The following is a 27,101-nucleotide window of genomic DNA, read 5'->3' as shown; positions in this document are numbered from 1 at the left end:
GCTATAACAAGGGTTCAGAGTAAATCCAATGTTTCGTTAGAGTTCAATAGCAACAAGCAGAAACATTTTGTGCTAGCTACACATTCATCTAACATACGCTAACTACAACAGAAAAAATTCAGTGCCACAGTTGATGCAAAAGCAGACAGACCCTCCTTGGTCCTCCAATATATACCAAAAATTAGAGCAACATCAAAGAAAATGCGTTGCTTGGTCAGATTAGCTAGATCACAGAACACAACAAACAAACAAACTGAGATGTGAGTGCAACTTCAACATTAGCTCCATTTTCCTTATCATTTGCATCTTGTGAAGCAAGGTTATGTTACAACCATTAATACAAAATCCATTTAGTGGAACACCTCTGTATAAATAGGTTTACAGGGCTTTTTGTGCAAAGGGTTCTACATATAGCTCCAAACTAGAACTGTATGAGAAAATAACAACGAGTAGTTCTAACAAATTGGGACGCTATAATATAAACAGTTACAACTGAAACCGTCTATACTAATAGTACAGACAGTTTCAAACTAAAACCATATGTACTATTCCTTTTGTACATATGGTTGTAAACTAGAACTATTTGTACTATAGACAGTAATAGTACAGATTATTCTAGTTTGGAATCATTTGTACTAATAGTGTCCCACTCATTTAGAGCGTATCTTTTATATAGATTATTTGCATACAATGCTGCACCAATCAACAATATGTGAGATGGTATAAAGAAGCGTTGTGCAAGGTTAGAGATTGTGTGTTCAACTCCTTGAAAACATACGTGTGAAAAATCGCATGACTTGCGACCGCAGACGACCGGTGTGGGTAGGAAAAATATTTTCTGGATTTTTTAGCTCCAAAAAACTTAGTATATATGGTTCCAATTAGTACATAACATTTAGTATAGAAGGTTTAGAAAAGTATCCATACTGGGTTTCTGAATCGTCTATATAAATCGTTTCTTTGGTAGTGAACAATGAAGGAATAAAGTAATGTAACTTATCTTGAATGGTATTAAGAGGGATCAACTCACTACTATAAAATTAGGCTTATATGACGGCACATCACTACCGGTTCCTAATGCCACATCACTGCCGGCTCGTAAGCTGCACGAAAAGAATCAGTTATTGTGGTTTATGAACCGGCAGTGATAAGTGTCATTATTACCAATCGATGGATTGAGCTGGTAGTGATGCCCTACTCCCTCATCACTACTAGCATAATCCACCAACCGGCAGTGATAGCATAACATCACTACCGGCTGGTTAAATGAGCTATTAGTGATGCCCCCCTTCTTCACCTTCTAAGCTTGAGCTAATAGACAAATCAATCAGAACATTCTCGCCCCCTCACAAACTCTCACATGGTAGCACCCACTTCATTCCTCCCCTGATTCTCCTACCACTTAAGCCCATTTTTTGTCAAGAAGAAGATCTAGATGAGCTCTCTCTAGCTATCCAAATAAAATCTCTTCTTTTCTCTCCATTTTCTCTTTTGCCTTTTCTTCATTTTTTGGGCAAGTGAACTCTGGATTTTTTCCAAACAGCAGGCAAGCTTCTAGGAGCCTCTTGAACTCAAGTAAGCTGAAATCTTCAAGTTAAATCCTATATTTAGCATTTTAACTCAAAATATTACCTTAAAAACTAAAGTTGATATTATCCCTTATTTTGATTTTTAATGAATTAAAATTTTTTACCATGATATTTAGGTATGTAGCAAGATCCAATTGTATTTTTCATATTTTATTTAATTAGCAAGCTCTAATATAGAAACTTTATGTATGAGCATATTTATTTTTCATGTTTCCTTAATGAGTCATAGATAAGGGGTTGAATAATAAAAAAAAAAATTAGAGATGGCACCAACAAATACTCATAGGAAACGGACGCGAAAGCATGCAAAAGACGGCTCCTCCAACCCGGGCCAATTACCGTAGGAGATGACGAGGTAATTTATTTGTTTGTGATCACAAAATCTTCTAGATGTTATAAATTTGGATTTACAATAATAAAATAATTGTAGATGGACAGAAGATGGGTGTACGATGCGAGCCTTGTGAGCATAGAGTACAAGAACAACGTAGATTGTTTCTTGGTACAAGCCGCGGTGCACAAGTCAAATACACAGTCTCAATACATATGCTGTCCATGCATCGATTGCGAGAACAAGAAGCAATTTTCCACCACTCAGCAGATACATTCTCACTTCATGCCAAGGGGCTTTATGCCTGGCTATACTCGTTGTACCGAGTACTGTGAAACTGAGATCGTATAGAAAGGGCAATACATTGGCAAAGAAGATGAAAACTTATGCACCGATATGCCGGCTACTGAATACACTGATATGCTGTCTGCCAGAGATACGTTGGTCGATGATGATCTAGAGGAGATGTTGGCTGGCGCCAGCGCCGACGCCAATGATCTGGAGCAAATGTTGCGCAATAGAGAGGAGAACTTCACCAATGAAAGAGAGTTTCAAAAGTTCCAGCGTATGGTAGAGGAATCTAAAACATCGTTGTTCCCAGGCTACAAGAATGAGCACATTAAGTTGTGTACCGTGCTTTCACTGCTACAATTGAAGGCAAGCAACGAGTGATCTGATACAAGCTTCATAGAGTTGTTGCTTTTCTTGCAGAAATTGCTTCTAAAGCGAAATGTGCTGCTACAAAACACGTACCAGACCAAGCAGGTTGTGTGCCCACTGGGGTTGAAAGTGCAAAAAATACATGCATGTCCAAACGATTGCATTGTATTACGGAGAGCATGCAGACTTGGAAGCGTGTCTCATCTGTGGTGCATCACGGTACAAGCGTGACCGTGATGATATCGATGGTGAGTGAAAGAATAAAAGGACACCCGTCAAGGTGATGTGGTATTTTCCTATAGTCTCCCGTTTGGAGCGTTTATTTGCGAACAAAAGGCATATCGAACTAATGCGGTGGCACACCAAGGAGCATAAGGATGATAGAATGCTGAGACACCTTGCTAATTCTACGCAGTGGAGAAACATCGATAGGAAATACAAGGAGCTGTTTACAAAAGATGTGAGGAATATAAGATTTAGGTTGAGTACGGATGAGAAGAATCCATTCGACAACATGAGCAGTACTCATAGTGTAGCGAAAATGACCCTATTAGGCTATGATTATGATTCTGATGATTAATGATAACATAATCAATGAGACTAACATGTTTGTCAAGAATATATATTAGTAGGTCTCATAGCTGCAATACATGAAGAAGCAACCACACCCGGGACAAAGTTGGACTGCATTGGAGAAGTCCCATGAAGATTTGTCTCACAGGATGGTCTAGTGCTCTGGGTGTTGAACTCACCGGAGTATATTTGGCAAAGGGAGAGAGAGGCTTGAAGACCTCACCAGAAGGTCCGGTGATTAGCATCGTGTCATGCTGAAGAATAAAGGCTAAGCCTCACCGTATAGTCCGGTGATCAAAGCATAGCAACACCGGAGTGTTTCTGTCTAGAAGGCTGAACGGAACAACTCACTGGATAGTCCGGTGATTAGAGGAAGATACACATCGAAGCATTTCCACCAGAAAAGGTTACAACCATGGAAGATCGAAGATCAACATGCCAGAAGGTCTGGTGATGAAGCAAGGCTACACCGGACAATACACAGGACAATGAACAGTGCAAAGAGCCAGATAAAGTTCAAGGCATCAGATAGTCCGGTGATGAAGTGATGTGCATCGGATGCTTTCATCGGAGCAATTTACAAAGAGAAGAAGGAAAAGCTCAAACGGCTCAAGATAACTCACCGGATAGTCCGATGATGGAGATGAAGTATACACCGGAGTGTTTGGTGTTCACAGAGGCTTGAGTGGGGTTCACTCACCGGATGATCCGGTGTTGGTACTATTATTCTCACTGGATCATCCGGTGTTAATAACTTTTCTAAGTTGTTGGGTTAACAGCTAGTGCATGATTTTGGGGCTATAAATACCCCTCTACTCAGTCATTTGAAGACGTGGCCTGCTGCTGGAGTCTAGAGGAAGCTCATACACACTTAAGAAGACATCCAAGCCACCAAAGTGCTGAATGTGATTATCTAAGGTGATTAAGCACAAGATCAGTGAGTGATTAGTGCTTATACCCCTAGAGAGAGTGTTGCTACCTAGAGAGTGGATCAAGGAGTGATCCAACCTTATACCAAATGGTACGCTGACACCTTAGAGTATTGGTGACTCGTCGGCAAGCTTGTTGACCCTTCAACTTGGTGTGGAGCGGCAACGAGAACCGTGTACGGGGACGCAGTGACCCTTGCCTTGGTGGCTCAAGCTCTGAAGTGATCACAACAACAAGGAACCAGAAGAGAGGCTAGTGGTAAGATCTTGCCTTGGTGGCTTAGTAGCTCATTCAGGTGGAGGCCTTGTCTTTGTGACTTGGTGGCTCTAGAGCCATGACCGGGTGCCGACCGGGAGCATATCCTTTGTGGAGCTCCAACATGGACTAGGGGTGGCATTCATGCCATCGATACCATGGGATAAAAATCTCTTATGCCGAGTTTGCTCTCTCTACCTTATTTACATTTCCTTATTTATATTCTTGCAATTTTTCCTTCTTAGATAGGTTGCAAGTACTTTGATCGGTAGAGTAGACACACTAGATAAATCTAAAGCACATTTAGATATAAATTGATATAGGTTTATCTTTGCGTAGTTTTTTGGAGCCGAATAGATTCTAAGTATCATAATTCACCCCCTCTTAGGATGTCACCGATCCCTTCACATAGCACTTGGCTTGTGACTCTATGTATCTACAACCTTCCTCCTTGGTTGTGTATGAAGCGGAAGTACATTATGATGCTGATGCTGATACCAAGACCGATGCTAAAATCATTAATGGAAGATTCTGTAATACTATGAAACGATGGTATGCATGTATGAGATATATACAGACGAGAGAACTTCACCCTACGCGCACTGATGTTCATAACAATCCTGGATTGACCAGCCTTTGACAACCTATCATGCCAGACTGTCAAATGCTATTATTCATACGTGCATTGTTTGGATGAAATAGAGAGTTTGTGGCTGAAGAATAGCCGAAAAAATGATGTACCTAGTCCATCGTAAATTTCTTCGTAAGGATCACCCGTACCACAGCAATAGGAGAGCTTTTGATGGGAAAATTGAGACTCGATCACCTCCTAAGCATCGCACTGGGAGACATGTATATGAGATGGTAAAGAGATTTAGGGTTATCCTTGGAATGTGCCGCGGGAGTAAATCGGTTCCGAAATTTAATCTTAGAGCTCCTATGCTGAAAAATAAATCTATTTTTTTTTTGACTTAGCTTATTGGTCGGATTTGATGGTTCGACACGCAATTGATGTCATGCATATTGAGAAGAACGTGTGTGATAGCTTAATTGGTACATTACTAGACATATCTGGTAAAATAAAGGATATACTCCAAGCACGGAAGGACCTGTAATATTTTAAACTCAGACATGATCTATATCCCAAAGATATGGAACAAGGGGACAAATATCTTGGTCCCGCTAGCTATAGTCTGAGTAAGACGAAGAAAATTGCAATGTGTAAGTGCTTGCATGGAATCAAAGTTCTATTCGGTTACTCTGCCAACATAAAGAGACTAGTAAATATGAAAGATTTAAAATTAACTGGCATAAAGTCTCATAATTGTCATGTGATGATGACATAGATGCTTCCGATTGCAATTAAAGGCATTCTGCCACCGAATGTCCGAAACCCAATCATAAAGTTGTGTTTGTTCTTCAATGCGATATCACAATTAATCCGACCAAACTAGATAAGCTGTAGGAAGATATGGTCGAGACTCTATCCCAGCTTGAGGCGTTGTTCCTTCCATCATTTTTTGATATCATGGTGCATCTCATTGTTTACATTGAGAAAGAGATACAGACTCTTGACCCGTGTTTCTGCATCAAATGTACCCTTTCGAGAGGTTCATGGGAGTTATAAAGAAATATGTACGTAACCGAAATCAGCCAGAAGGCTGCATGGCCGAGGGCTGGGGAACCAAGAAGGCCATTGATTTCTGCGTCGACTACATGAATCTCAAATCGATTGGTGTGCCTGTATCTTGGCATGAGGTGAGGCTACATGGGAAAAGGACGATAGCTGCAAACTCATTCCGCACTAACGACTCCGTTTGATTCACACAAGCATATTTCGCAGTTCTGCTACAATCAATTATAGTGAACCCATTTGTCGAGGAACACCAGAAGATGCTACGCACTAGAAACCCTGGGAAGTCTGATGTTTGGATCGCACGAGAGCACCAAGATCATTTTGACACCTAGTTACGTAGACATATGATGTATAAGCAGATAGAGTGTGCTCAATTGACTTTGTTGGCTCATGGACCGTCAACTACAATCCTCACAATTCAAGGATATGACATAAATGGCTATACATTTTATACGAGAGATCAAGATAATAAGAGCGTCAACCAACATAGATTCCTCAATGGGGATGATTTCTTCTAGTTGGAATTGTTGCACTTGTATGACTATATAAGGAAGATGCTCTCGATGTGGCTATAGTCAAAGCGTGGACTTTGTAAGTGACTTATACATATAATTCATGTTATATGATTTTGTATCTTGAAATTGCATAGCTAACTTCTCTCTTTCATAGAATGAAGATCCAAGCATACGAACAAGACTTAGATAAGAAAATAGGATTCACCAATTCTAGGCTTGTAAACTAGAAACTTATAACGAGTAATCCAGATTTCACCGAGGACTACTTATTGAAGTGTCTGCTTAACCACTAATACAAAAAATTTATACTCTTACCCTACAACTATGAGTATGTGTTTGCATGATAGAGCGTCCTCATTTTATGGGCAACTCGATTTTAGTACTAATCTGCTATGGTGACATATTATGCAGTTTTCATTGGATCCTCTTTGTCATCCATCCAGACTTGAGCAAGATCATTATTTTGGACTCACAAAAGGGAGATAAGACGACTTACAAACACCTCATCGACATGCTAAACAGGTTGACTCAATCATTTAATCTTCTCGACGATCACATCTAAGTTTAATTGGTATTCACATTCACATACATGGCGTACACAAGATACTGCAAAAAGAGTGTTATCCACTTTCCATTCAAGAAGCAGTACGATGTAAAAACCGACTTTTCGATACACAATCCATATCCATGTCTTGCATTTTCTACTGAATAAAAAGGTTCAATTCATTCCACTGACGAATCCTTTCCTCTTGAAGTGTATGAGATAACCACCCAACAACAATCTCTTCATGTTTTATACTCTTACTTTCATGCATGCATTCAGCTCAGACGGAGACGTTGTTAGGTTCAATGATCTTGAGGTGTGAAATAACATATTAATGCATTCTTTTCAATTTCTACATATGTTCAAGGACTAATTCTTTCGTCGACGTACAAGTGTGTTACAATATGCAAAACACATGCCCTTCAAGAGCAGATGTCCGGTTCTTCTCGGAACATGTTATCAACCCAAACGGCCAGTTTCATGAACCGATCGTGCTGTCCACGCGTGAGAGACCTTTAGATGATATTGTAACTTCTAGTAGAGAGTATGCAACAAGGAAGAAGGCTACCAAGAGGTTTGATAACGTATTATATTTCGCCAATTGACACAATATTAATGAATGACATTAATTTATACTTATCAATGAATGATATGAATTACTATGTATGGTGCGAAGTTGGTATCGTCGGATGGCTCTTCGATAGAATGGCCTTCCAATAACGATGCGAAGGAGGACCAAGAAGCAGCGTCCTATAAGTGTGCCCAGGAGGAAGAGGATGATAGGCTGGCCTGTCAGCTGTGCACTGCAGAGAAGCAAGAAGCAGCGTCCCGTAAGTGTGTCAGGAGGAGGAGGACGACATGGTGGCCCGTCTGTGTGCTACGGAGGAGGCCGAAGGCTCAAACCGTAGAGACGTTCAGACGTCAAACTTCGATATCTTTGATATGCTGGTGAGCCTGGAGCATAGGCGACGCTACGGTCGATTAGGCGTGGCTAGATCCTCCACTCCACCACCATTGCCCCCCTATATCCCCGGAGGTACACTCGCCATCAGTCGTCAGTGCGAAGACGTGATCCTCATCGCGGGAGAGGTAGAGGGATACTAGACTAGCTCAACTTGACCGACTTTTCAGGGGGTGATCTATGAGAATTATTATGTATATATGTGTGTTTGTCGATGCCTAACTTGTAATAAGTGTTCATTACTATGTATTAATGAAGATGCTTTTATTATTAATTTACAATAAATATATGTATCATTGTATGTATGTATTGAGAGAGAGACAAAGAGATAGAGGAGAGAGAGTGAGTACAAAAAGGACAAAGAGAGGAAGGATCGAGGAGGGAGGAGAAGGAAAATACTATCGACTGAAACCTTCAGTCGGTAATGGTTCTAGCGAATCACTACCGACCGAAGGCTTCAGCCGACAATGATACCTTGTGTATCACAGTTGGCTCAATCTTTCAGTCGATAATGATAACTCTCTTCACTGTCGGTTCATCGAACTAATAGTAATAGTTTTTGATTATCACTATTTATTGCCTACTGAATGAATTTTAAAATAGACAGTTAAAGGAGTTTTATAATAGTGGCTTTCACTGCAGCAGTGCATGTGCTGCCCGTGGCCAGGCAGGCGGTGGCTTTGGATTTGGAGGTGGTGGTGAGGGTGGCAGCTGCATGGGAGGCAGCGCTGGCGTGGATGCGCTATGACAGTACGGGTGTTGCCGATAGCTACAAATATAGGTACGGATTTCGATGACAACAAGGTAGTAAAAAAAGCTAAAGAATGTGTTATCACGAATTTGTTTTGCGCTAAATTGACCGTCACGTACTATTTCCATAGGTTAACAAGTTGAATTTGATTTTTTTTCTTGAATACTTAAATGAACTGCACATCGTTGGAAGTTGATTTTTGAATTGCATGCAAGATCTCTCTTAAGCGACACCTAAATGCAATCGGAGGTGGCATGTCAGGTACAAAGTCAAAAGACAAACTGCTAGGTTCGGACAGGTGAAGGGTGGTTGCGGCAGATGCCGCGCCACATGGAGTTCGCGTTGGCATAGCGCCCAACCGCCACAACCGAAGGCATGCATGTTCCATGCATAATGCTGTGTACTTGCTACTCCGATGCTATTACCATGCAAATCAGAGCAAGCAAGTACACTAAAATGAAGAATTAAACCTTAGCTTAGATGGTTACCCTATAATAAAACATGTCATCCGAGTCGCTTCATAAGTACAGGTTAGATACAAAACATCAGTTATAAAATATCAATACCGGTTTGTAATATTCCGAGCTTGATTAAGAGTAATTAATTTAGGTTGAATCGGCACTAATACTCATTATCATTATTAGTGCTAGTTCTAATTACCAACCGGTATTGATATTTCAGTGCCGATTCGTAAATATGGATCGACACTGGTAACTTTTTATCAGTGTCGGTTGGTTACTCGGACCGGCACTCTTTAAGTCAGATCTGAAAGTTTACTAAGGTAAATGAACAAGTCTTGAGTCCGCGTATCATATTAAGTATTGAGCTCGTAGCGCTGAGCTTTTCTGCTCCTTCCTCTTCCCCTATCAGATCTGGGTTTATCTACTCCTCCCTCCTCGCGTACAAGTCTTCCCCAGCCTTATCTACTCCTTCCTCTCCCTATCAGATATGGGCGCCTGCTCCTCCTAGTGTCACCACTGGCTGCTCCTCCTAGCGCCGCCAACTTCTTTGCTGTCGCCGATTGCTCCTCCTAGTGCCACCTCAGGATGCTCCTCCTAGTGTTGAAACTCAAGTTCCACTGCTACGCCTACTGGCCTACGTCAAGAACGGCACCTAAGGCTGAGCTCCGCGATGTGGCACGGGAGGTGGCCGAGGAAGGTAGGCTCAGGGAGGTGGATAACGATGATGAGCTGGCACTTCTCACATGGTTCGTCGGCGCGCAGAATGTCGACATCAGGGTCCACAGGCTGTTTTGACAGTGAGAGCAAGGTGACCGCTGCTATTTGTTGAGTATGGTTATGCACTCCTTTTGTTCGATGGTATCCTTATGCAGGAAAAGCTTGGTAGTAATCCCCTTTCAATGGTATACTCAAGTTTATGTTTGGATTTATTTTTGTTTCCCATTTGATTGTGTTATGAAATTAATCCTCTTTCTCTCTCCTTGTTTAGGATTATTGATGAAAATAGATGAGCAGAGTAGGGCCTCGGATTCGCTCGCATCGGTGCTCGCCATGTATGATGCCTTCTACAAATATTTTTGTTGAGCCAATAAATTGTGAAGAAAAGGGTTGAATATTTGTGCTACGTGAGAATGTTTAATTTGTTGAATGTTTAATTTATGCAAATATTTGTGCTCTGTGAGATGATTGTAATATTCACTACTATGACATGATTGCAATGAGGGTAGCTCCATCTCGATGTATCGAGCTCGCTAGTTTTCGGTAGATATTTATTTATTTTTCTGAAAAATGACAATAATGTTGGCTCATGATAAAAATGTCGACACTGATAGTCTGACTATCAGTGTTGATTCTTTATTATGGACTGATTCTGGTACTCATTATCAGTGTTGGTTTTGTACTCATTATCAGTGTTGGTTTACAAACTGATATTTATAGATTATTAGAATCGAGTAATCAATATCGGTTCAATAATCGTCACTGATGATGTTTTTGAGCTGATACGAATGATCTTTTTTATAATATTAGTGAAGATGGTTATACCTTTTACTTATTATAGATGATTAAACTATAGTTTTGCTCTTATATGCTTCATTAAAGCGTCGATAGCGATAAGTCTGTGGTGATTTCATCATTATTTAAGTTTTGTATCTCCGATCTTCAGTAGACGCTGTGTGAGTGTACGTAGTAATGTGAATGAGTTTTACTGTGTTTCTTAAAAAAAAGTACACTAAACTGGTGCGTCGTTTCTGTTTGAGCTCTGGCTTCGCGAGAGTCAACGAGTGCTAGCTGCAGGCGGGCCCGTGGCACGTCGTGCTGCCTGCATGCCGCCGTGACGGGCGCGCCCATGCATGCATGTATCCGACCACAGCCGCCGCCACTGTGGCTTGACCCGAACCCGGCGGGAAAGGAGGTGGGCGCACGGAAAGACAGGCCGGGACAGGCGCGCCCGTGTCGTCGGCTCGTCTCGTCGCGATCGGCCACGGCGGCGCGGGGACGGTGCCGGGCGCGGGCGGAGCACGATGCTCGGGTCTGGAGAGGAGGCCTCGGCGCGCGAACCCGGCGACGGTTGCTTGCCGCTGCCGCCTGCATGCTGCGAGGAACATTCCTGTGCGCGCGTGGCCGTCTCGTACGTGGGGGACGTTCGTTCGTTAGCATGGGAACGGTTCCTTGTTTTGTCGTACTAGGACTTGGACTACAGAAGCTGAGGGTGAGGGCTACATGCCGGGGGGCTCGGGGACCAACGCACTAGTAATATATTGCGATCGTTGCGTTCTACTGGGAAATGCCCCTTTTTTTTTAAAAAAAAAAAGAGCTGATGGGTTGTTGCTCTGACATCCGTGACAAAAGAACTGAAATTTCGAATCTTTAGTAACGGGCGCTTAATCCACCGTCCTCACATAAGCATGTCCTTGCTTCGGTCGGCTTGGTCTCTCTCGCGCCCACAGACGTTCAGTTTCCCGCATCCAATGGTTCTCGTCGTCAGCGAGGGCCTTCTCTTCGGTGCCTCCTCTCATCCTCCGGCCCTCCAGCCACCAACTCGCCGTCGCCTCCTAGCCTCCCGCACACCGGCGACGTACGCCGCCAGCCGTTGCCGCTGGCCAGCCAGTAGCGCCCACCACACCCCAGCCACTTCCGATGGCAAGGGCCAACGCAATAACTTTGGCACCGGTTCTGACAATACACAGACGCCAGCGAGTAGTTCCACTAAGGAGAGGGGGGTTCAAAAAAATTTATATATATTTTAGCTAAAGTTAACATTTTTAGTTGAAAAATCAATGGAAATAAGCTGTGAGGCGGTGTCAAGATTAGAACCGGAGCAGTGTAAAGAAAAAAAATATCACTCTGAATAAAAACCCATCCAAAAAAAGTCTTGGTCACAATTCACCAGTGCAAAGTGGAGTGTTTTTCACTTATTCCACACTAGCTTGCATGCTGGAAGATGGAACAAATCCAAGGCAAAGAAAGGCTCTAATCAGAGTGCGATTCTGCAACCAATTCTGAATCACTTTCAGAAAGGAAAGGCCACACACTTTCGGCTCCTACTATATCGTAATGGTATCAATCGGTCTTGTGATTCTGAGAGGACCAATAGTGACAAAGTGTGCGTGGTAAAAGTAACTCTGCATCTTGGACGATTAGCCGAGCAAGATCCTAGCTAGTACACCTGATCAAATATAGATCCTATTTACCATAATTTATTATTATCTTCTGTTTCTCAGAAGTTATAAACTGAAACAATCAGAATTCTGAAAAACTGATTTTTGAAAAACTGAAACACTAACTTACGATGAAATAAACTAAAAGTTGATAAGTTAGTTGAGAGTAGTTTTTCTAGTTTTTAGTGTGCTAAGAATATAAAAAATTCTTGTAAAAGACAAAAACCAAAAGTCATAAAAACTTTCAATAAAAATCGTTTTTCAACAAAAACTATTAATTTCAGCCGTGCTAAACAAAACTAGGTACCGAGCTAGTACACGTGATAAAGTAATCTGCTAGCTTCGGAAGGCATTCAGCCGGTCAAGCTGCGAGCGTGTTTTCATCACGCGATTTCGCGTTTGCTTTCAGGGCCGGCCGGCAGAGCAGTGTTCGTGTAAAGCGAAAGAAGGAATCGGTTGCTTGCTTGGTTTTTCTCTCCCCTGCATAACGCGAGCTGTCGACGAACCTGCAATTAGTCAAAATGCGACGCCTATATCGACTAAAAAAACCCGTAAAAAGTGCGCGTAGCCACCGTGTCTAGCTGCATGCATCGGCATGCCAAAAAAAGACTGAAAGAGATCGTCAGAAGGCAACACGCTGAAGAATCCAATACGCGTACAGTGCAACTCGGTAGCGGCCAGCTAGACGAAACAATACATTTTTTTTTTTTGCTTGAGATTGGCATGCAGTGCAATAATTTGTTGCGGACTTTTTTTGGGGGGTCAGCGTCAAATTCTCCTGGGACTCGCTGGTCCCCTAGAGTTTCTTCCTTCTCCCCTCGGGCATTCTCACTGGCGGCCAGGAGTGGGGAGCCCTCTTCGATAGATCTAAGAATAGTTATAGTGTTTAGTGTCAATAAAAATATCTGGTGCCGGCTTTGGATCCGGTCCGCATCAGACCGATGTCGAGTTATGTTTGTTCTTAGTTTCTTTATGTTTGGGCTGAGATATTTAGGATTACTTTTCTGGTTTGCGAACAGGAGGGAGTCATGAGCAGTGATGCAGAGAAGAAGAGGAGATCTATTTTTTTAATATTATCAAGAATATATTATCGTTTCAAAAAATCGCAGATTTAATCGATCGTTGCTCATTCAACGAGCGAGAACAAAGACTCGCTGTTCAATGGACGAGATCTTACGGGCTCTAGCGATCAGCGAATTAAGTAATCAGAGAGAAGAAGATCTCGCCCGTTTAGCGGGCAAGACCTTCATGCCGCTCGGTCAGTGGGCGAGAAATTGATCTCGCTTGTTGAACGGACGATATGTGCATATATTTTTTCTAATTTAACTTTTTTTTTATACGGCAATTTGAGAAATAGTGTACATTCGTTCGGCGAGAAATGTTAGTTATGCAAATAGTTGTTGACAGTGGTTATTGTTTTGAAAATTTTGGTTTGATGTAAATTTGTCGATATTTGTTTAGTTCTTTGATGTAAATTGTATGAGTAATTTTTTTAGTGAAGTTGTGTTGGGAGGATACAAAATCTATTTTTTTAAACTGTAGTTCACTATATAAAAAACGGACAAAGCAGACACACATAAGCGATGGGTCATTACACGATCCGTCACTTATGTCTCCTCAGGTCGGGACCAGATATTTACCCGTCACAGATAACAGATAATAGGTGATAGATCGTAATATTACCCGTCACCTATAACATGAGAATAACTAAACTTGTCACTTATGACTTGGTCATAGGTGACGGATCTTCCTGCACCAGTCACTTATGACTTGGCAAAAGTGACGGATCTCTCTGGACCAGTTATAAGTGACAAGTTATAATATTACCCGTCACTTATAACAAACAATAAGTGACGGATAATATTACCACCCGTCACTTATTACTTAGATCTGTTTTAACACCTGGCTAGCCACAGTGTTGGAGATTTTTATAGGCTTTGGTAGAGATTTTCTAATATCTTGTTGATTTGAAGTTTGAATTGGTTCTAGGTCTTTCAATGTTTGCATCTCCCCTTTTCTCCTCCTTTTTTTCTCCTCTAATCCCTATTGGGTAGATTTGTTGTGCTTTAAGTTATAATTGGACATTTTACATCTTTATCCAAAATCTTAGTACAAGTGAGTTGTATTTATGTTAGATTTGATACTAGGTTTGCCAGATCTACTGCGAGATATCACAGATTTAATGTATTTGTATGAAATTTTTAATCGCATGTTTAACCACGAAAATAAGGTAATTGTTAATGAAGAATGAGTGTTTTTACATTAATTGTAGATGACAGATAGAAGTTGGATGTACCTTTAGACCCGGACTTGTTCAGAGTAACTGAGCGGAGTGAAGCATTTTATGAGTGTTGCCTTGACAGATATGAAAGATCATGGTAAAATAGCAATGTATTGTCCATGTCGCGACTGCAAGAATGATAAGAAGTTCCCGAAACCAGATAATATCCATGCACACTTGATCATGCGTGGATTTAAAGAGAATTATATATGTTGAAACAAACATAGCGAGGAAGGCCTTAACGAGGGAGAGTTGAATCGGACCCTCCATGCCGACAGTATGGATCAAGGACTTACACCCGGTGAAATAGATCATGATTTCAGAGATGAGGACATAGGAGGTTTCAATGATAATGATCTCGAGGATTTTGTGAAGAATATGGAATAGATGGTGCGGGATGTCGAGCGGCACAACGAGTATAACAATAGTGAGTTTGCTAAATTATAGGACTTTGTGCGGGATTCCAAGGCGTCCCTTTATTCCAACTATAAGGTGAAGTACCCACGAATATTTGGGAACCTAAAGTTTCTACAGCTGAAGGTAACCCATGGTTGGACTGACAAGAGTTTTGAAGTATTGCTGGATCTGCTAAGGGACATGCTATCGAAGGGGAAATTGGTGCCCAACGACGTCTACGATGTGAAGAAGATAATTTGTCCTTTAGAACTAAAAATAGAAAAAAATACATGCATGTAAGCAGGATTGTATCTTATTTCGTGGAGAGTATGCAGAGCTGGATTAATGCTCCGTTTGTGAAACCCATCGAATAAGCGTAGAAATGACGATGGTGACGGGGATGGAGGAAAGAAAAGTAAATGTGGTCCTAGGAAGGTGGTGTAGTATTTTTCTGTAATTCCCCGTCTAAAGCGTTTACTTACCAACAGAAATGAGGCACAATTGGTACATTGGCATAAGGAGGGTCATAAGAACGACGTAATGATATGACACCTGGCAGATTCCGCTTAGTGGCGAATCGTTGATTCCATATTTAGTTGGTTCGCTGAAGAATTGAGAAATATTATGTTTTCTATGAGCACGACATGAATCCATGCGGTAACATGAGTACCTCACATAGCACCTGGCCTGTTGTATTGTCGATCTACAGCCTTCCACCCTGGCTTTGTAACAAACGGAAATACATTATGTTGTTGATCTTAATATCAGGACCGAAACAACCTGGCAATGATATCGATGTGTACCTCAGGCCTTTAGTCGATGATCTTAAGAAACTCTGCTCGGAAGGTGTCGAGGTTTGGGATCAGTACATGCAAGAGTGCTTTACCTTGCACGCCATATTATTTTTCACCATCAATGATCTATCGGCACTTCGTAACTTGTTAGGTCAGAGCAAAAGAAAAGGTGAAGCTTGCCCACATTTTCTTAGATGACACATGCAGTTTGAGGTTGAACAACTTAAAGAAAATAGTGTACATGAGGCATCGACGTTTCCTTCCCAGGAAGCACCCGTACCGAAACATAGACAAACAATTCAGTGGCACAAGGGAAAAAAGTGTTACCTCTGAGACATTTCAGCGGGGAAGATATCCATAATCAGGTTAAGAATATCAATGTTGTCCTTGATAAGCGAAAACAATCCTCCAAGGATTATGAACAGTTAGGAATGTGAAACAAAAAATCAATACTATTCGAGCTAAAGTATTGGAAAAAAATTAGATATTCGCCACTCTATCCACAATATGCATGTAAAGAAGAATATCTGCGAGAGTCTGATCGGTACATTGCTCCAAATGAAGGGAAAAAGGAAGGATCATGAGAATGCACGAGCTGATCTTGAAGAAATAGGTTTAAGGCCGGAGCTCCATGTACTTGACAAAGGAAAATACCTACCCCCAGCAGCTATCACTCTCTTTAAGAAGGAGAAAAAAAGAATTCTGCGAGTTCTTGCACAGTGTGAAAGTTCCCTCCGGTTACTCGTCCAACATCGCAAGACTTGTTTCGGTGAAAGAGCTGAAAATAAATTTTGCCATGATGAAGACCCATGATTGCCATATGATGATGATGTCACTGCTTGCGATAGCTATTAGAAACATCCTCCCAATAAAGGTTTGCGAGGCTATCCTGAGCCTGTGCTTTTTCTTCAATGCAATTGAACAAAAGGTGCTTGATCCAGACTCGCTGGAGGAGTTAGAAAGAAGACACTTTAAGACTCTATGTCTTCTTGAGGTGTATTTCCCACCATCCTTTTTTGATATCATGGTACATCTCACTGCTCACCTTGTGAAGGAGATACACTACCTTAGCCCCGTGTTCCTGCATCACATGTTTCCATATGAGAGAGATATGGGCGTTCTCAAGTCGTATGTAAGGAATCGAGCCTTTCCTGAGAGATGCATCGTGCAGGGTTACGCGATGGAGGAGGCATTGGAGTGATCTGTTAATTACATTGACCCAAATAACCCAATTGGCATGCCTATATCTCGCCATGAGGGAAGGCTCACATGTATGGGGGTTATGAGGAACATGGCAACTACTCCTGATCCGAAGGCATACGACCAAGCTAATGTTCTAATGCTGCAACAAATAAGCGAAGTGTGCCCATATGTCGATGAGCACAAGCAGATGCTACTTGAAGAGAATCTGGGGCAAACCGAAGCTTGGGTTGCGAGGCAACATATGCGAAGGTTCACGACTTGGTTCCGAAATAGAATCAGACAATCGAGTACTCCTACAAGTGCTCTGATAAAAAATGGCATCGGACCCTATATACACAATTATGACTATCAAGGGTACGATACAAAACGGATACATATTTTACACGGTTGCCCAAGATGAGAAGAGCATATACCAGAACAGTGGTGTCCATATAGATACTTATGACAACAACATGTAGAGGGGCACATACTACGGTCAAATAGAGGAGATTTGAGAGCTGAACTACTTGGAATTCAATGTAGCCCTATTTCAGTGCCGTTAGATACATGGGGCAAAGGGCGTCACTTATGACAAGTATAGATTCACTAGCGTTGATCTCAAATATGTTGGATACAAGTCTGAACCCTTCGTACTCACTAAAGATGTTCACCAAGTCTTTTATGTGACCAACACAACAAATAAGAAACGACATGTGGTTCTCGCAGGGAAAGGACGCATCATCAGAGTTGCAAACGTTATTGATGAGGAGGAGTTCAATCAATTCGATAAAATCCCTCTTTTGCTACTGCAATCGTGCCACGTCTTTCGCCGACCGAGAAAACTCCGTACCTGCGCTCCGACCATAATAAAGGGATCCATGTTAAGAAAGCACGAAAATGACGAATTTAAATTTTAGTGTCAACTTTGTAATATTAATGTCCAATTTGAATTTTAGGTTTCAAGTTATTTGAATTTGTAATATTAATGTCATATTTGTAATATTAAGATCATATTTAAATTTGTATATATTAAATTTGCAATATTAATGTCAAATTTGTAATATCAATGAATTTGAATATGGAATTTTTGTTAAAGTGATAGGTGACGAGTGATCACCCGTCACTTATTAGAAGTCGTAGGTGACGGATGGTACTATTCACCCGTCACCTATGACTTTCTTCACTGGTCACTGAGCACAAGTTATAAGTGGTGGGTGAAGAGTATCACCCATCACTTATGACTTGTAACAAGTGACAATTAATAGAATAGGTGACGGGTGATAGTGTTGACCTGTCACCTATGACTGTCTCACTATATATGGTTGTCTCGTGGTTTCAATTTTTCTAAGTCTTGAGCCCTAACTCCATAGCCCGCGAGCCCGTCACCGTCACCGTAGCCCCTGAGCCCATCGCCGTCACTGCCTCTGAGCCCGTCGCCGTCGCCGTAGCCCCCGAGCCCGTCGTTGTCGCCGCCGTTCTAGCTCGTCGTCGTCGCCGCTGTCGTCCCCGAGACCATGGTCGTCGCCGTAGCCCCTGAGCTCGTCACTGTTGCCATCGTCCGAGCTGTCGCCCCTAAGCCCGTGGCCCATCACCGTCATCGTCGTCACCGCCGTCTCCCCCGACCACCGTGCCGAGAACCCCGAGCCCATCGCCCATCACCCGTTGCCATCGCTCCAAGTATGTGACCCTCCTTTGATTATTTATCATTGTGAGTATTCAAGTTTTCCCCTTCCTCTGTTCTTGACAGCTCTGGTAGATTCATGTTAATGCTCTGTGATGAATAATGGTGTTGAGACTTGGCATGATTTTGAGTTCAGCTAGTTAGACAAGTACATTCTCTAGTCTCTCAGCGATATAAGGTAGCCCTTGGATGTTTCAGTCGGTGTATATTTTCTTAATCTGTTCTTGTACTCTAAAAATCATGTTTTGATTTGGTTCTCCAGAGGGCTTCATGTTTGATGTCTCCTGGGACAATGCAACTATTAATACAGAGCATGCTTGCTCATGTTTCTGACCTGGTAGCTGATTTAGCTATTTATCTTTCTCTGTTTATGCTATATTGTGCTTCCTCTGGTTAGATTGAGTACTATCTATTTGGGACAGCGGCACTGTTCTTGATGATGGTTTAAATCTAGAGATTAAGTTTAGGCTTTATCACTAGTTGTTGTCTTTGAAATATGTTTAGTCAGTGATATTTCAAATAGAATAGTTAGGGAGCAAGATTTTGAAGTCTTAGGTCCAACTGCTATATTATTTCTGAGAGCAATTTCATAACTATTGTCTACCTGCTGTCCATTTCAAGATGATCACATGATAATTGGTACTGTTACTAATGACTTGCTATCTTTGTTCCAAGGTCATTGAATACCTATTATTTTTCTCTTATGTTTTGATACGTGGAATAATATCAATGCTCTTATTATTGAATTATATACAACAATCCATTTGTTGCTTGTTGATAGCTATTTGCTCAACTCTCTTCGCCCAAAGAACACAATACATATGCTCGATTATGATTAGAGGTTATTAGATTGGGTGAAGTTTACAAAAGTATTTTGATTGCAGTTCTTCATACAAAAGTCTTTTAGTTTGGGGTGTCTTGGGGTAGGTGAGAATGGGTTTGCAGCTGTTAATGGTTTGGTTCAGTTTGGTTTCACAGTGATAATGGTTTGGTTCGGTTTGGTATCAGCTCCAAAATTTTGGGTTCAAACGGTTTGAACCTATTATCGATAACGAAGCTGATACTTAGTTAACTCATTCATCTTGATGTTCCCACTAATATCTAATTGATAACGAATCTGAATGGCTTTTTTTGGTCCGATTCCATCCATTTTTGTTGAGGCAATTCTGACTTGTTCATCGGGAAGTGATTTAGCTCATGAGATATAAGACATTCTTTATCCTTCTCTTTTCCTGGTCTTCTCGGCTGGAATCTACAATAGTTGTCTCCCGAACAAAAGAACAATCTCTATCTCTTCTGATATCAAGTATTCTTATTTCATGCATTTAGATAATCCTTAACCTTGATTCCTTTTCTTTCCTCTAAGAAACTATAGGGAAGAAGAGGACTGTCACCCTTGAGAAACCAAAAGCACAGAGAATGCTAGCACTAGAGGTCGCCCCAGCACAAGATGAGCGAATAAGAGTCCAAGCCCGCACTTGACGTCCTCCTTCGGCAGCAGCGAAAGCCAGTATCACAGCCCGAGCCCTGACCCGTCACCGATACGGGAGAGCCGACGTCGGGCAAGTGACGAAGAATACAATCCCACCGAAGAGATATTAATATGATTCAATGCTTTTTATACTTGTTGAATGGAGGAATATTTTTTGTTTATGTCAGCTCCCCTTGTTTTCTCTCTAGATGGCGAAAGTAGCGGTGCACGAACCCGAAAGGCAAGGTCACAAACACAGTGACCGATAGACAAGTTTACCATCACAGGAATCGATGCTGACGGGCTGCCTATGGATGAAAAGGCTCTAAATAGATTCCAGAGGGACGCATGGCTCATTGCTTGGGAGAGGGTGCCGATAACAACTAAGTTCGAAGACCTAAGTGACAAAGCTAAGAGGGAGTTATTAGATAATATCGTCAAGGAGTATCTAAAGTACCCTAGAAACATGAGCGAGCGTTAAACGATTGCCGCGCTCAATGTAGCAATGAAAGCGATCGCGAAACTTCACCAAAATTTTTAATACTATTTTTTTACGGATATTACAGAAATAATACCAAAAATGAAAAAATTCCAAAATTAATACCTATTCGTCCAACGTTTTGGCGAAAACAAGTTTTCGCCCTACTGTAATGCAAAAACACTATTTTCGCCAAACCGTATGGTGAAAATAGGTTACATGTCTCCGGCGGCAGTTTAGGGGTCCTTGGCGGCAGCTTCGAGGCTATTTTCGCCAAACCATTCGACGAAAACTAATTGTTACCAAACAGTACACGTAAAATTAGCCTTGAAACTACTGCTGGGACCCTTGTCGGTAGAGACATGTCACCTATTTTCGTCAACAGTTTGACGAAAATAGTATTTTCGCCGTATAGTAGGGCGAAAACTTGTTTTCACCAAACCGTTGGACGAGTAGGTATTATTTTTAGAATTTCTTCATTTTCGGTATTATTTATGTAATATCCATACAAAAAGTAATATTAAAAATTTCTTTTCTCTTTTTTCCCTAAATTTTATTTTCCCAATAAAAAAGTATCCGTATGGTATGGTTTTGTTTTATTTATTCTTTCCTCTTTTTCCCCAAATTTTATTTTCCCAATATCTTCTCTGTTGTTTAATATTTCATTTAAGCTTCATGTTGAATAATTAACTATATAATTTGTTTATCCCATTTTCTCACCAGAATTTTTTTTACTTTCATTCTTCAATTATTTATTATTTCCTTAATCTTTTTCTTTCTGATTATTAGTCATTATTTAGATTTTTTGTTATTCATTCTTGATTATCTCCCTGCTGGATAATTAACTCATTTTATACTTTCTGCTTTCCTATTTTCTATTATCCTTTATTTATTTTCATTTAAACTTTTTTATTTTACTTATTACTTTCTCCTTCATGTTTCTATTATGTAATTACTTGATTTTTCTCATTTTCATTTCTTCAATTATATTTAGATAATTAATTAGGAAAAACAATAAAAACTAGAAAAGGCAAAAAAAAAACCTAGCTAACCAAAAAGAAACAACATGCATGTCGAGCAAGAAGGATCAAAAAGAAATTATTTACAAGCTATTATATTTAATTTGATTATTTAATTCTTCTTGCAATTAGTTTCTAGAAAATAAAAAATTAGGTTGTTACAACCTGACTATCCACACCATCCAAAGGTTGGAGAAGACATGGTGTATGATTGTTTCTACAGGGAAGATATCGAAGGAGAGTATCGCTAGGTTAGCGTCATCCTAGTCGGTTGCCTGTGGCTTGTGAGCATAACTGAAGGGTTATGGAGTTATCTTTATTTTCTGCTGCATTGAACTCTTTAAATTAAGCCTACGTGGCATGCTACTCATACTGGCATATTGATCTAGAGACTAGTACACAAATGACATAAGGTCTATAGTAGACATTGGGATCTGACAACTATTTCACCTCTGGCCCCCAAATTGTCAGAACCGCTATACATAGCGTGCCAAATTTTACCTTTAGGTAATGTGATTTAATATCGGTGTAGGAGTATCCTAATGAACATGATTTTTTTAGTATAAACACACACACATTTCCTACCACCTAAGCCCATGCGCACTCCGAGTTCCTCTAAAACTCAAACTCGAGATGGGTGAAGCGTTATCACCCATGTCCCACCACGACCTCGAGCCCTAGTCTTACCGGTAACGCTTAGGAGCTCATGCCACCTGGGTTGAGACCCGTTCGCTCCAAAAAACATGATTGAAGCAAGTGGAAGAGAGAGGAGTGGACAAGTCCAAGGTGAATGGACATGTGTTGATATGTGGTTGGCTTAGGTGGTATGGGTGGTGGAAATGAGTTTTAGATGCAAACTTAAAACACCATTATCTCTTAAATCATAAGTTTATTTTTTAATCTATTTGAACCACCACATTATTTAGAGTTAATATATAAGAAATGAGATCCAATATTGATATATATATTTAATTTTTTGAATTCAATATTTTCAATGTACTATTTTAACATTTTGAGTGTATTGTTTCAACATTTCCTATAAAATATTGAACCACTTTTCCCAAAGTATTGAAATAGATTATGCAAAATGTTGAGCTAAGTTATTCAAAATGTTGAATGCGTATTATTAGAAGCACAAAATCATAAATCTAGTAAATTGAGAATTAATTATGACAATTACGAACCAGATCCTCTGACTTTACCTAGCCCTGCAGATCGTTAGATGGCAGATGAATGGACTAGATTTATTGCTATAGAATTTAAAGTTATAGTAATGTTCATCGTCTTGTGTTTTACTGTTTAACCGTGACTAGTGAGTAGATCCGGATCCCCGTCCACATCCATCCCCCAGCTCTAAGGCTTTTTCCAGAGATGTCCAAATGGATCAGTCGGGTCGGCCCGGCACGAGCCTGGCTAGGCACGGCCCAATAGGCCCGACTAGTGTAACGGGTCATGCCGTGCCGTGCCCTCGGCCTACGGTACGACCCGTTATGTATCGTGCCGTGTCGAATCGGTCCGAGCACGATTGCGGTTCGGTGGTACGGTTGGCCCGGTGGGCACGATAGGTGCCACGGGTGGCCCGACGGCCCGAAAAAATTAAAATAATTACAAAATTTAAAAAATATATAGAAAATAGATAAAATGAGATAAAAAATATAAAAAATAGATAAAAAAAAATAGCTGCAAAATTAAAAAATATATATAGAAAATATAAAATAATTGAATTCAAACGTGCCGAGTCAGATCGTGCCCGTCCGGACCAACCCGCGTTGGGCCATACCTGTGCCAGCACGGCACGAGGCCATGAACCATGCGTGGGTCATGTTTACAGTGCCAGGCCTTGCGCCGGTCCAATAGACACGACCTACTTGGCCATCTCTAGCTAATTGGTGTCGAAGCATTTGACAATCACATGTTTACATTAAAAACATTAGGAAGAGTAGACTATAGAGTGGCATGTCGATTATTTGTTCTATCTTGTCGCATCTTCTGCTAAATAACAACCTTATACCTTCTAAAACAAAGCATTTAAGCACCACTTATGAAAATCTGAATGGGTAGTTGAAACTTTTGATATTGTGTTACTCTTCAGAACATTAACAAAGTTGTGATGTTCCTGTTAGGCACACTCGTAAGTAACTTTAATATTACAAATAGAAATATAGTATTTGATGCATCTGTACAGAGCCCATTTCCACATTAGTTGCTCTTCTATATTGTTACTCTTTTGGTTAGGGAAGTATGGTAACTACAGAACTAATAAATCATATAGTATATCCAAATGTTGGTCAAGCTTTAATATGTATCTAGCCATTTCATCTGTTGCTACTAGGAATCAACTAGATCTCCATATGTTTTTAATTGTTTGCTTTTGTACAAAATAGTGAGGTGCTGATGCTAGGATTATGCTCCTCAGCTAGGCTTTATTCCTTGTACAAAATAGTGAGTTCATACATTGCATGCTGAAGCTCAGCCTTCTAATCTTCTCCTTGAGACATTATCAGCTCCGTTCTCCAATTCTTGTCTAGGAAGTTTTTATTCAGTTTTTGCCAATGCATATGCTGAATGTTTCTTTTGAACTCTGAACATCCATGTCTTATTTTTTGAGATGACATGTTGATATTTGTAATGTTGTGTATTACATATGTGCTACTGACATTCTGAGCTTTGTGTTTTCAGGATGAGAAGAACAGGTAGGAGGAAAGGGTGAAGCAGGGGTACTAAGTCCATAGTGTTGTTGATCTGACTTTGTTAGTTCATCTGAAGCCTGAGCTGCCTGAAAAAGAACGCTCAAAGATTGTGTTCATGATGTCAGACTGATCCCTAAACTACCAGTACCTTGTCTATCCTTAAACCTGTGCTTAGAGTACGAGACAATGTGGTTAATTCCGTCGTCCCCCTTTTCCTCTGTTTGCTCTGTCACGCTCACGCCGGCGTCGCTTTGTTGCTGTGTTATGATGTTGTCACTTGTGTTTGCTCGATCAAGCTGGTACATCAGCTCGCTGGGCGCCGGCTATAATTCAGATAATAACGGTGGCAGCCGATGGCGGCGCTATGCAGCCTGGAGCAGAGCTTGGCTAGGGTTAACAGTGAAGTTGTCATGTGGGGTAGGTTGAGTGTCATGGCATGGCGTAGACTGCAGATTTTTCTTTTTCTCCATTGCATCGCACCGTCACTGGTTGGGTGATAAAACGGTACAAGCAAATTAATGCGACTTCTCGTTTTAGAAGTAGAACTCTAGACAGGCAAAAGTCCTATCCTTGCGAACGAGCCTTCGGCACCGGCCAGCCTATCCACCCGAGTTCGGTCTCTAGGATCACACTCGGATGTCACACTGGGTATTTTTCTAGTAGCACTAAGGATTAGTCTAGATTAGATTAGGATATACATATATTTAGTGGTACTACGTGTTTTCATGCATCGGAGGTTTTGTGACTTCTAACTTATTCTTTAATGTGTGTATGGATGTGCAAGTGTGTATATAGTATAAGTGTGGAGTGCGTGTATATTGTGTGTTATCATTGTACCCTTATAAAAATATCTAGAAAGGGTACCAATAAGGAATCGGTGGAGATTTTTAGATATAGTACTCAAAAGATAAGTATTTTTCTTATGATTTTTTTTACTAAGTTTTAAATCAGAGTTTTTACATAAATATATGTATCAAGTTTTAAATTGGAGTTTTTTTAACAAACATATGTATCACGGCAAGGAGAGTGTTGAAATCTTATTGGAATAGAAAAATGAGTCATACTCTACTATTTTGTTCTCGTTCTACTTTAGGTTCTAGGCTATGGTCTTGTCTGATGTCGCTTCCCATAAAAAAAAAGCTATCCGAGCTTCCAAACAACCTGTTTTTGGGCCGCTTCCCATGAAAGCGATTCTCGTAATTGCAGCCCATTAAACTATAATCCAAAAACGACCAGCAACCCGCTCCTCTCGCAAAACGTGGCTTTTGCGAAGGAAAAAAAATGAAAGTACTATGTAGTTTGAAGGAAATTAACCGTAAATGACCCTCGTCCATCCGCTCGGCCAGACTCGCGCATAGTGATTCGACAATCTGGTGGGAATTTCTTAGATTGATTCAGCCTAAAAGACTCCAATCAGAGCCACTACAGCTATCAATCAGTGAACTAACCGATGCTTTTGTTGATCCTGCATGTGTCACCAAAAGGAGGAAGATTGGGTGCTGTGCAGAGTCATCTGCAAGAAAAAATCAGCAGGGGGAGGTGCCACATCCAAGCCAGCAAGAAGCCTCACCACCAATGGCATGAGCTACCTGGACCATGGTCACAGGCAGCAATGCATGAGCTACCTGGACTATGGCCTGCCTGAACTGGGCAGCTGCTTTGATCCTCTGAACTCTGACAAGATGTTGGTCAATGCAGTGCTGAGCCAATTTGGGGGTGAGGTGCTGCCAAGCCTGCCCCCTGAGATGGCTGCTGTTACTGCGACCTCTACTTGGATGAATCATTACTAGGGAAATTAATTCAGGCAGCATTAGTGATTGCATATGAACTATATATATACTTATTGTGTGGTACAATATTTAAGTGTGAGTAGTAGAGCATGCAACATTTTTTCTGTTGGTTTCCATAAGGAACGAGGAAATTAGGAGTAAAACTATGTAATGATTGTTGAAGTGTGTATATTCAGAAGTAGAGGTAGGAGTGATCAAGAGCATTTCAGATTCATGCAACATTTTTTCTGTTGGTTTCCATAAGGAACGAGGAAATTAGGAGTAAAACTATGTAATGATTGTTGAAGTGTGTATATTCAGAAGTAGAGGTAGGAGTGATCAAGAGCATTTCAGATTGGTTATTTTGCTCTGTCTGAATCCTATGCTGTGATGCTGTCTATTCTTCTGTCATGCTAAATTCAGAGGTAGTACCGGTCCAAATTCAGTCGTGCTGTTTATTCAGAAAAGGTCATGATAGCCACATCCAAGCATCTCTTGTTTGCATCATCTTTCTTTTCTGCTGTATCATTGTAAGGACAAGCAAAAAAAAAAAAAAAAAAAAAAAAAAAGCAGTAAGCAAGTTGAGAGGCTCTGGCTTTTCAGTGCGCTATTTCTGATATGCTGCTGACCAACTGCATGAGTGACCACTGACCACATTTCAGAAATAGGCTTTGGCCCTGATTTCTTTTGTTGTACCTTGTGTCATCAATACAAGTAGTCGGATGCGTATAAATACAAGTTTGTACACCTCTCTTGATCATCTTGTAATGATTTGGAGTACAGGGCAGAAAAGAAAGAGCAAGATGTACTTGCACCAAGGTGGCAACTTCTAGATACTGAAATATTCCAGTCCTCTGTTCTTTTCACCCACAATTTGATCTTCGCCCAAGATTTGAGACTGATTTAGAATCACTTTCCATCTCCAATCCATGAGCTCGTCCTTTATATTGTGGGTGAAATGAACTTTACCTTTATA

This window comes from Phragmites australis, chromosome 8 (genome assembly GCF_958298935.1).
Source record: "Phragmites australis chromosome 8, lpPhrAust1.1, whole genome shotgun sequence".
NCBI lineage: Eukaryota > Viridiplantae > Streptophyta > Magnoliopsida > Poales > Poaceae > Phragmites > Phragmites australis.
This window is presented reverse-complemented; position numbering follows the sequence as displayed.